Below are 9503 nucleotides of genomic sequence, written 5' to 3' on the forward strand. Positions count from 1 at the left end.
TAGTCCTTTGTCTGTTGATTCATTTACAAATATTTTCTCCCATTCTGAGGGTTTTTTCGTCTTGCTTATAGTTTCCTTTGCTGTGCAGAAGCTTTGAAGTTTCATTAGGTCCCACTGATTTATTTTTGTTTTTATTTCCATTACTCTAGGGGGTGGATCAAAAAAGATCTTGCTGTTATATACGTCAAAGAGTGTTCTTCCTATGTTTTCCTCTAGCAGTTTTATAGTATCCGGCCTTACATTTAGGTCTTTAATCCATTAGCAGTTTATTTTTGTGTATGGTGTTAGGGAGTGTTCTAATCTCATTCTTTTACATATAGCTGTCCAGTTTTCCCAGCACCACTTATTGAAGAGGCTGCCTTTTCTCCGTTGTATATCCTTGCCTCCTTTGTCATAGATTAGTTGACCATAGTTTATCTCTGGGCTTTCTATCCTGTTCCATTGATCTATATTTCTGTTTTTGTGCCAGTACCATACTGTCATGATCACTGTAGCCTTGTAATATAGTCTGAAGTCAGGAAGCCTAATTCCACCAACTCTGTCTTTCCTTCTCAAGATTGCTTTGGCTATTCGGGGTCTTTTGTGTTTCCATACAATCGTAAAATTTCTTGTTCTAGTTCTGTGAAAAATGCCATTGGTAATTTGATGGGGATTGCATTGAATCTGTAAATTCCTTTGGGTAGAATAGTCATTTTCACAATGTTGATTCTTCCAATCCAAGAACATGGTATGTCCCTCCATCTGTTTGTATCATCTTTGATTTCTTTCATTAGTGTCTTATAGTTTTCTGAGTACAGGTCTTTTACATCCTTGGTTAGGTTTATTCCTAGGTATTTTATTCTTTTTGTTGCAATGGTGAATGGGATTGTTTCCTTAATTTCTCTTTCTGATCTTTCATTGTTAGTGTGTAGAAATGCCAGAGATTTCTGTGTGTTAATTTTGTATCCTGCAACTTTACCGAATTCATTGATTAGCTCCTGTTTTATAATTTTATAATCGCATAGTTCATTCATTTCTTCACTCATTTCTTCATTTATTCAGTAAACATTTACAGAGCACTGTGCTAGATTCTAGAGAAATAACAAGAAATGAGATGCAACCCCTGCCCTCAAGGAGCTCACAACCTGGGGAGATAGGGAACTTACAAGATAAATTACAACACAATGTGCTTATTCTACTTACAGGAACACATACTAGGCCCAGAGGTAGCACAGAGAAGGGAGAGAAAACTACAGAGGGGGAATATGAGGGGGAGAGAACTTTCTAGAGGACATGATCCCTGAGTCTTTTAAAAAATGCTCACATTGTATTTAGTTTTTGAATAACTGATTCAGGTTTGGGGTACAAAATATAAAACATACAAAAAGATGGGCAGAGTAAGTCTGCCTTCCAACCCCGTTCTCTGCAGAGGCAAATCACTGTCACTGGTTTCTTGTGTATCTACCTAGACACACACCAAGTCCAATTCTAAAAGGTGAATAAGGGTCTGGCTGGAAAACAGGGGGTCATTCTAAGCAGACAGAACAGTCATTCTAAGCAGAAAGAACAAAGGCATGGAGGCATAGTGGGGTGTTCAGTGTGATACTATTTGAGCAGGAAGATAAGGAAAGGATCATAGAAGATAAGACTAGAAGGGTAGCCAGGGCCAGGTTGTGAAAGGCCTTGTAAGGCATGGGGAACAGTTTGGACTCTACCGATAAGCAGTGGAGAGCCATGTTAGGGCTTGAAGCGGAGGAGTGATATGATCTGATTTGCGTTACAGAGAACTCATTCTAGTACCAATATGGAGAGCAGATTAAAGGGGAGTAGGCCAAGAGTCAGGGAGACCATTTGAGAAACTATTTTAGTAGTTAAAAAAAAAGAGATGATAGAGACTCTGGACTAATACAATGTAGTAACATAAAGAAAAGACATACCAGATAGATACTTAGAAGATAGACTTAACAGGTCTTGGTAACTAGTTGAAAGAAGAGTATAGGGTGACTCCCAAGATTCAGACCTGGACTACTGTGGGTAAAGTTCTGAGTCACCAAAATGGTGGTTATGGGGTAGGAAGAGGAGGAGGAGCAGATATGCAAAGGAAGATGAATTTGTGACACACTGAGTTTGGTTTTGAGGTACCCGTGGGACATACATCCCACATGTTTAGTTGCAATTGAGTATTCAGCCTTGAAGCTTACAAGAGAGGTCTGGGGCTATAGATGCAGATTAAAGAGTCAACGGCACAGTCAATAAAACCATGGGATGGATGAGATGATCTAGGGGAAAGGTATAGGACGAGAAAAATCCTGGGAAACACCAGCACTTAAGGGGTGGCAGAGGAAGAGTCCACAAAGAAGCATATAAAGGAATAACTAGAGAGGAATGAGGAGAATCAGAAGAGAAGCAGCATGACCAAAGCCAAGGAGTAGGCACTTTCAAGAGAGGCATGAGGACGGAAGTGGAGCGAGAATGAGATGCTAAATGCAGCAGAAAGACGTCCAGGAAAACAAAGGTCCAGTAAAACAAAGACTTAAAATTGTTCGTTGGATTTGGCAATCAGGATGTCATTGGTTTCCTTAACAAGAGCAGTAACAGTGGTGTTCTGGGGTCAGAAAAGCCAGACTGGGGGTGGAGGCAGGTGGGGCTGGTTTTTGAATGGGAGGTGAGGAAATGGAGACAATGAGTGTAGACTACTCTTTTGAAAAGCTTCTATGATAGTGGGAGGAAAGAAATAGGGAGAGTATCAGTTAGGGACAGAGTCAAAGGAGAATTTTGTTTGTTTCTCTCTTTTTTTAATTCAAGTATAGTTGATTTACAATTACAATGTTTAGTTTCTGACATACAGCAAAGTGATTCATATATATGTGAATTCATATATATGTATATATTTTATCAAATTCTTTTCCATTATAGTTTATTACAAGATATTGAATATAGTTCCCTGTCCTATACTGTAGGACCTTGTTGTTTATTTTATATATAGTAGTTTGTATGTGTTAATCCCAAACTCTTAGTTTAGCCCTCTCCTTTGGTAACCATAAGTTTGGGGTTTTGGTTTTTTGTTTTTGTTTTTGTTTTTGTTTTGGGTTTTTTTTTTTTTTTTGGCTGCGTTGGGTCTTCCTTGCTGCATGTGGGCTTTCTCTAGTTGTGGCGAATGGGGGGCTGCTCTTCTTTGCGGTGCGCGGGCTCCTCAGTGAGATGGTTTCTGTTGTTGTGGAGCATGGGCCCTAGAAGGTGTGGGCTTCAGTAGTTGTGCTGTATGGGCTCAGTAGTTGTGGCGCGTGGGCTCTAGAGCATAGGCTTAGTAGTTGTGGCACACGGGCTTAGTTACTCTGCAGCATATGGGATCTTCCTGCACTAGGGATTGAACCCATGTCCCCTGCATTGGCAGGCAGATTCTTAACCACTATGCAACCAGGGACGTCCCCATAAGTTTGTTTTCTATGTCTATGAGTATGTTTCTGTTTTGTAAATAAGTTCATTTGTATCATTTTTAAGATCCCATATATAAGTGATGTCATATGATATTTGTCTTTGTCTGACTTACTTCACTGAGTATGATAGTCTCTAGGTCCATGTTTGTTTCTTGTTTTTTAGCAGGAGAAAGTTGAGCATATCTAAATGCTGATGGGAAGCAGCCAGTGGAAGACAAAGAGTGGCTGAAGATACAGATGAGAGAGGGGATAATTGATGAAGAAAGGTCCTCAAGCTGGTGGGAGAGAATGGGCTCCAAAGCATAAGGAGGTCCTGCAAGACAAGAAGAAAGGAGGTTAGGACGTGCAGGGATGCGGCTCTGTGGCAAGGTGGGGTGAAGGCAGGAAATTGAAAGGATGAAACTTGTAGATGGGTCATTTACAAGGACATTAAAGTCACTCAGGATAAGGGCCAGAGTTGGGGAGACTATAAGTGAGGTGCCGAGGTCCTCAGCAAGTGAGAGATCTGGAGGGCAGTAGATACCAGTAAGAAGGATTGGAAGAGGGTAGCTATATCATCTTCTGGCCCCACGGGGTAAGAGAGAATAGAGAACCCCTACCACTGAACCTTTGGAGAAGTTGCTTAGTAGATGTTAAGTATCTGACCCAAACGAGGTGCTCAATAAATGTGAATTGACTTTTTTTAAGCCTACACAATAGTAAAATCGTATTAGGAGGTCACAAGAGGGAACAGTCCTTATGTACTGAGCTCTGGTCAAACCACACATGGAGCAGTATGTCCATTCCTAGGCGCCTTATTTTAAAGTGAACATTTACAAACTGTGGTGGACTGATTAGGAATTGGGCATGTTTAGTCTAGCAAAGAGATAGTTAACCTTTAAAGGAGGATAGGACAGGCGTCATAATACATTTGAAGGGTTATTTCTACTCCATATGGTAAAAGTAAGATTAATGGATAGAAGTTACAAGGAGACGATTACAAATCTTTTTCTGCACACTTTTTCATTTATCCAATGATGAAATGTGAACTTACCAAGTATATCCAAGTGCAGGCTGGATGAATACCTACCTGAAAAGGGAGTTAGAAAGGCCACAGTTAGAGAAGATGGAAAACCGATGGAGTCGTTGCGGGCCACAGATCATCAAGTTGATTTGTAGACGTTGTGAGAGACTATTTCCTACTTTGTAAAGTAGAGCTTGACTAGAATAGAAGGCCCTCCCTGGCTCTTGCTATTGGGGAAGAATGAGTCAGAGCATCTAAAAATAGAAGAAAAACTTGAAGAATGGCTCAAAATGATCACAGTGAAAATCCTGAGGGGAGGGAGGAGAGAAGGTGGCAGGATAAAGCAAATAACCTTCCAGGAAACAAATTTTACTGGCCTTCTGGAATTAGCAGGAGGACTCTGCAAAGAACCTTTTCAATGGCTGCCTTACATTAATGCTTGGTATTATTTCAACTATGAGGAAGAAATAAAGATTTGGACTCTTTAAAAAGCCAGGCTGGGGGCTTCCTAGGTGGCGCAGTGGTTAAGAATCCGCCTGCCAATGCAAAGGTCACGGGTTCGATCCCAGCTCCAGGAAGATCCCACATGCCACAGAGCAACTAAGCCCGTGTGCCCAAAAGAAAAAAAAAAAAAAAAAAAAAAAAAGCCAGGCTGTTTCCTGCTCCAGATGAAGGCAGTGGCTCTGAGAAAGGAAATTAGAAAGAGCTGGGACAGCAGTGTTACATGTCTCACCTTTATAAGACTGTTCCTAGTAGGAGACAGAAAGCTGAGAGCAGCTGTTGGGGTCTGGACCTCATGGCCAGAGATCTGGCTTGTGCCAAGAGAAAGTAATGCTTGATTGAGCCTCTTAGGGCTCAGAGTAGTAGAAGATGCTCATATGCCTTTAACACTTGCATTTTAAAAATCAGTTGAGCATAAGCTGAAACAGACAGGCAAACCCAAAGCAGAGACAATGGCCTAGGACAGCCTACAGGAGAAAAGAGAATAATAAGTGATTGTTCAGTATAGAAGCTGATTCTGATTAAATTAGTAACAAGGAATTAATGATGCTTAATATTTTTGTTTGTTTATCATCTGCACTGTATGGCCTTGCAATTCAAAGTGTTGCTTGTGGACCAACAGAAGCAGCATCGGGTGATTTGTATGCACCGTACAGTTTGAGAAGCACTGCTATGCCTGGTTTCTTAGTTGAACTTTTACCTAGCAAAACTCTCTCTCTCTCAGAGTGGGGGAAGGAGAAGGTGGGACAAAGTGAGAGAATAGCACTGACATATATACACTACCAAATGTAAAATAGATAGCTAGTGGGAAGCAGCTGCATAGCACAAGGAGATCAACTCGATGATGGGTGATGACCTAGAGGGGCGGGATTGGGAGGGTGGGAGAGAGGCTTAAGAGGGAGGGGATATGGGGATATATGTATAAATACAGCTGATTCTCTTTGTTGTACAGTGGAAACTGGCACAGCAGTGTAAAGCTGTTATACTCCAATAAAGATTGAAAGGAAAAAAAAGAGAAACTAACTAGACATGACAACAGAAAAAAAACTCTCCCGTCCTCCCTCCTTTTCTCCCTCCCTCCACCTCTTGATTTCTCTGATCCTTGTTTACATTGTAAGCGAACAAACAACTCTAATTATGGCTAATAGCCCTAAAAGTAGTGCTCATGATATACCCAGATAAAGAAAAGAAAAGATTTGCCAGGTAACATACTGTAAAGCATGAGTGTAGGGAGTGGGAAACCACCGACTTGGTTTCCCATTTTACTGTGTGAATAACCTTCATCAAGCTTATGGACCTTTCTGAGCTTCAGTTCCCTCATCTGTAAAATAAAGGTCATTATAGTATTTGCTTCATAGTGTTTTGTGAGGGTGAAATGAAGAGAAAGTATGTAAACTGTCTAGCACAGGGCCTGACACACAGTAGGTGTTCAGCTTATAGTAGTCATTATTGTTGAAAGCCATCAGTTTCGAAGTGAAGTTGGAAATAATAAAGAACTAGTGTAGCCTTCCAAAGTCCCCGAAAGTCCCCTTGAGAGCCTCCAAGAAAGCCCCATTCTCCTCATCCAATTCAACCTCCTGGATTCAAGCACCAGCCAGCAGTCAGTCTAAAGCATTTCTTATTCCCTTGGGCTATCTTCCTGTTTTTGCTGAATTAGTAAGATTTTCTACTTTTTTTTTTTTTTTTTTATCACAAATGGCCCACAGTTCTAGTACTTTAAAGCTAAAAAAGTATCTTTTGTGGGCTGGCCTGGAGATGTAACTACCATTTGTAACAATTTTTTTCTCCTATGGAAAAATGCATGTCACCTTCCAAACAATTGACTTCAGAGTGATCTTTGAGATCTCAGTCTATGTACAAGTTGGAGGCTCCTGTATGTCAATATATGGAGTGGTGACAAAGGGCTAGATAAACCGAGTCCAGAATTCCAGAGGTGGCTGAAAGCTAAATGAGAATGCTCCAAGGAGTGGAAAGTAGGGTAAATAGATCGATCTGAGTGCACAGTATCAAGATTTAGGAAGCTAATACAGGAAGGGAGATACACCTCGGGAAGGATATTAAAAAACAGCAGCAACACCACCACAAAGCATTTTTCGACTATATTAGGTCAGGGACCCCTAATCAGTAGCTTGGGATCTATAAACAATATAGAGGTCTTCCAACGAACTCTGCAAGGTGGTTACCCTCCTCCTGCCTTGCTCTCTGTAATTTGCCTGGATTCTCGGTTCAGAGAAGAAGACAGAAAACAGCAACCCCGACCCCCATTCTTCTCACCCCCACACCCTGACCACCAGCTCCCAGGTTCAGTTGGCTTCCTTCTGCCCTTACCTCCTCCTTTCAAGAGGAGATCAAAGCTTCAGGAAAGTACAACACGCTTTTTCCTTACAAAGAGGGAGAAGACTACTGTTTGGGGTAAAATGAGAAGACTAGTGAAAACAGGATCCCCAGGATGGAGAGAGGTGGAAAGCTAATAACAAAGGACCATGGAAAAAGCAAAGGACTTTTGTCCCTTCTCACTGAAGTCTTTAGCAAGAAGATTGATTATATCCAGGAAAACTCTGGGTTAATAGGGCAGCAATGTCTGATACCCACCATTTACAAATGCCCGTTACAATATCCATGAAGCTCTGCAAGGACACTAAGAGTTGCGCTAGTTAGGGAAGCTGGGGAGAAACTGATCCTCAGCTGCTAGTGGGGAAGGAAGAGGTGGCTCTTGTGGGGGGATTGGGTTGCACTGAGGACCATAGTTGCGGCCTATGTACACTCTATCAGACAGTGAAAAGTGCCCAAGAAAGGGGGAAAGCTTTTGATTCACTTCTACCAGCTGTCTTCAGGGGCTGTACTGATCAGAAAACCAGAGATTATTGCTGTAATACCCAAAAATATCTTCCGAGGCAACCAGGATTCTGCTCCACTTCTTCTACTATCAGCTCCCCTATTTTCTATATGCTTTTGGAGATTACAACATGAGCACACCACATGGCTGGTGATGGTGTAGTGGTGGCTGGGCCAGTGGTTGTTATAAGGGAAATCTCCAAGTTATAAGCACACTTGGAGATATTATATATGAAATAATGTAATAGGACAAACTGCAGTCATACAATAAAGTAGATCAGAGGCAGAAGATTCCACCTCAGTCCAGTAGAACCTAAAAATAATAAACCTACCAGCAACAACACTATCTACTGCCACCATTTCCTGTGCATTTATTATGTACCAGGCACTATCTTAAGTACTTGACATGCATCATCTCATTTATGCCTCATAGCAAACACAAGCTGTCATTCAAGTTTGTTTGAAAGGGCCAGGTAAAATAACATATAACATTTATTGAGCTCTCCCTATGTGCTAGGCGCTAAGTATTGTATATCCACTATCTCAACCAGGCACTAGAAAATGGGCTCAGCCTTCCCAATTCATCCTTCAAGTTCAGGCATCACGTCTTCCAGGTAGCCTTCCTTGACCCTCCCAATCTGGGTCTGGGTTGGGTACGCCCACTCTGCATTCCTTCCATCACTACCCTGTGTTTCTTTCTATCACAACTTTTATTTCAAAACACACATACACACACAATATCCATACAGAAATATAATCCCAATCACAAAAACTCAAACATCCCCCATATATAAAATCTCACTTTTTTTTCTTCCCTTTTTTTTTTTTTTTTTTTTTTTTTTTTGGCCACACTGCGCAGCTTGTGGAATCTTAGTTCCCAGACCAGAGATTGAACCCTGGTCCTCAACAGTGACAGTGCAGAGTCCTAACCACTGGACCACCAGGGAATTCCCTCATTTTTGTTTTCTTATTAACTCTATCCCATTGAAATCAGTTCTTAGTTAATGCTCTCTTAATACTAACATATAAACGTTTACATTGTTATCTTGCATGTAAAAAACTAAAAGTAAGAAGGGATGGGCATTGAGATCATCTGGTCCAGCTCCCTATCTGCAAACAGAGGTGTCTACAGTATTTGAGACCTCTAACTAACTAACTTCTACCTGATGATCCCTAAGGGCACTTTAAAAGTTCCTCCACTTGCTCATCTCCATATTTTATTTCCTCCTGGTCAGTCAATCAACAAATACTTATTGAGCACCTACCATGTCCAAGCACTGTGCTAACAAAGTTTGTGGCTGGGAACCCAAACCTGGCTGTCTATAAGAATCACCTGGGGGGACTTCCCTGGTGGCGCAGTGGTTAAGAATCCACCTGCCAATACAGGGGACACAGGTTCGATCTCTGGTCCAGGAAGATCCCACATGCTGAGGAACAATTAAGCCTGTGTGCCGCAACTACTGAGCCTGCGCTCTAGAGCCCGCGAGCCGCAACTACTGAGCCCATACAGCACAACTACTGAAGCCCACACCTTCCAGGGCCCGTGCTCCACAACAAGAAAAGCCACCGCACCGAGAAGCGGACGCACCGCAATGAAAAGTAGCCCCCACTCACAACTAGAGAAAGCTGGCAAGTAGCAACGAAGACCCAACACAGCCAAGGAAGAAAAAAAGAAAGAAAGAAAAAGAATCACCTGATCACCTGGGGACCTTTTCAAATTATAGGTCCCTGGTCCTCACCCCAAACCA

The sequence above is a fragment of the Hippopotamus amphibius genome, chromosome X (genome assembly GCF_030028045.1).
Source record: "Hippopotamus amphibius kiboko isolate mHipAmp2 chromosome X, mHipAmp2.hap2, whole genome shotgun sequence".
NCBI lineage: Eukaryota > Metazoa > Chordata > Mammalia > Artiodactyla > Hippopotamidae > Hippopotamus > Hippopotamus amphibius.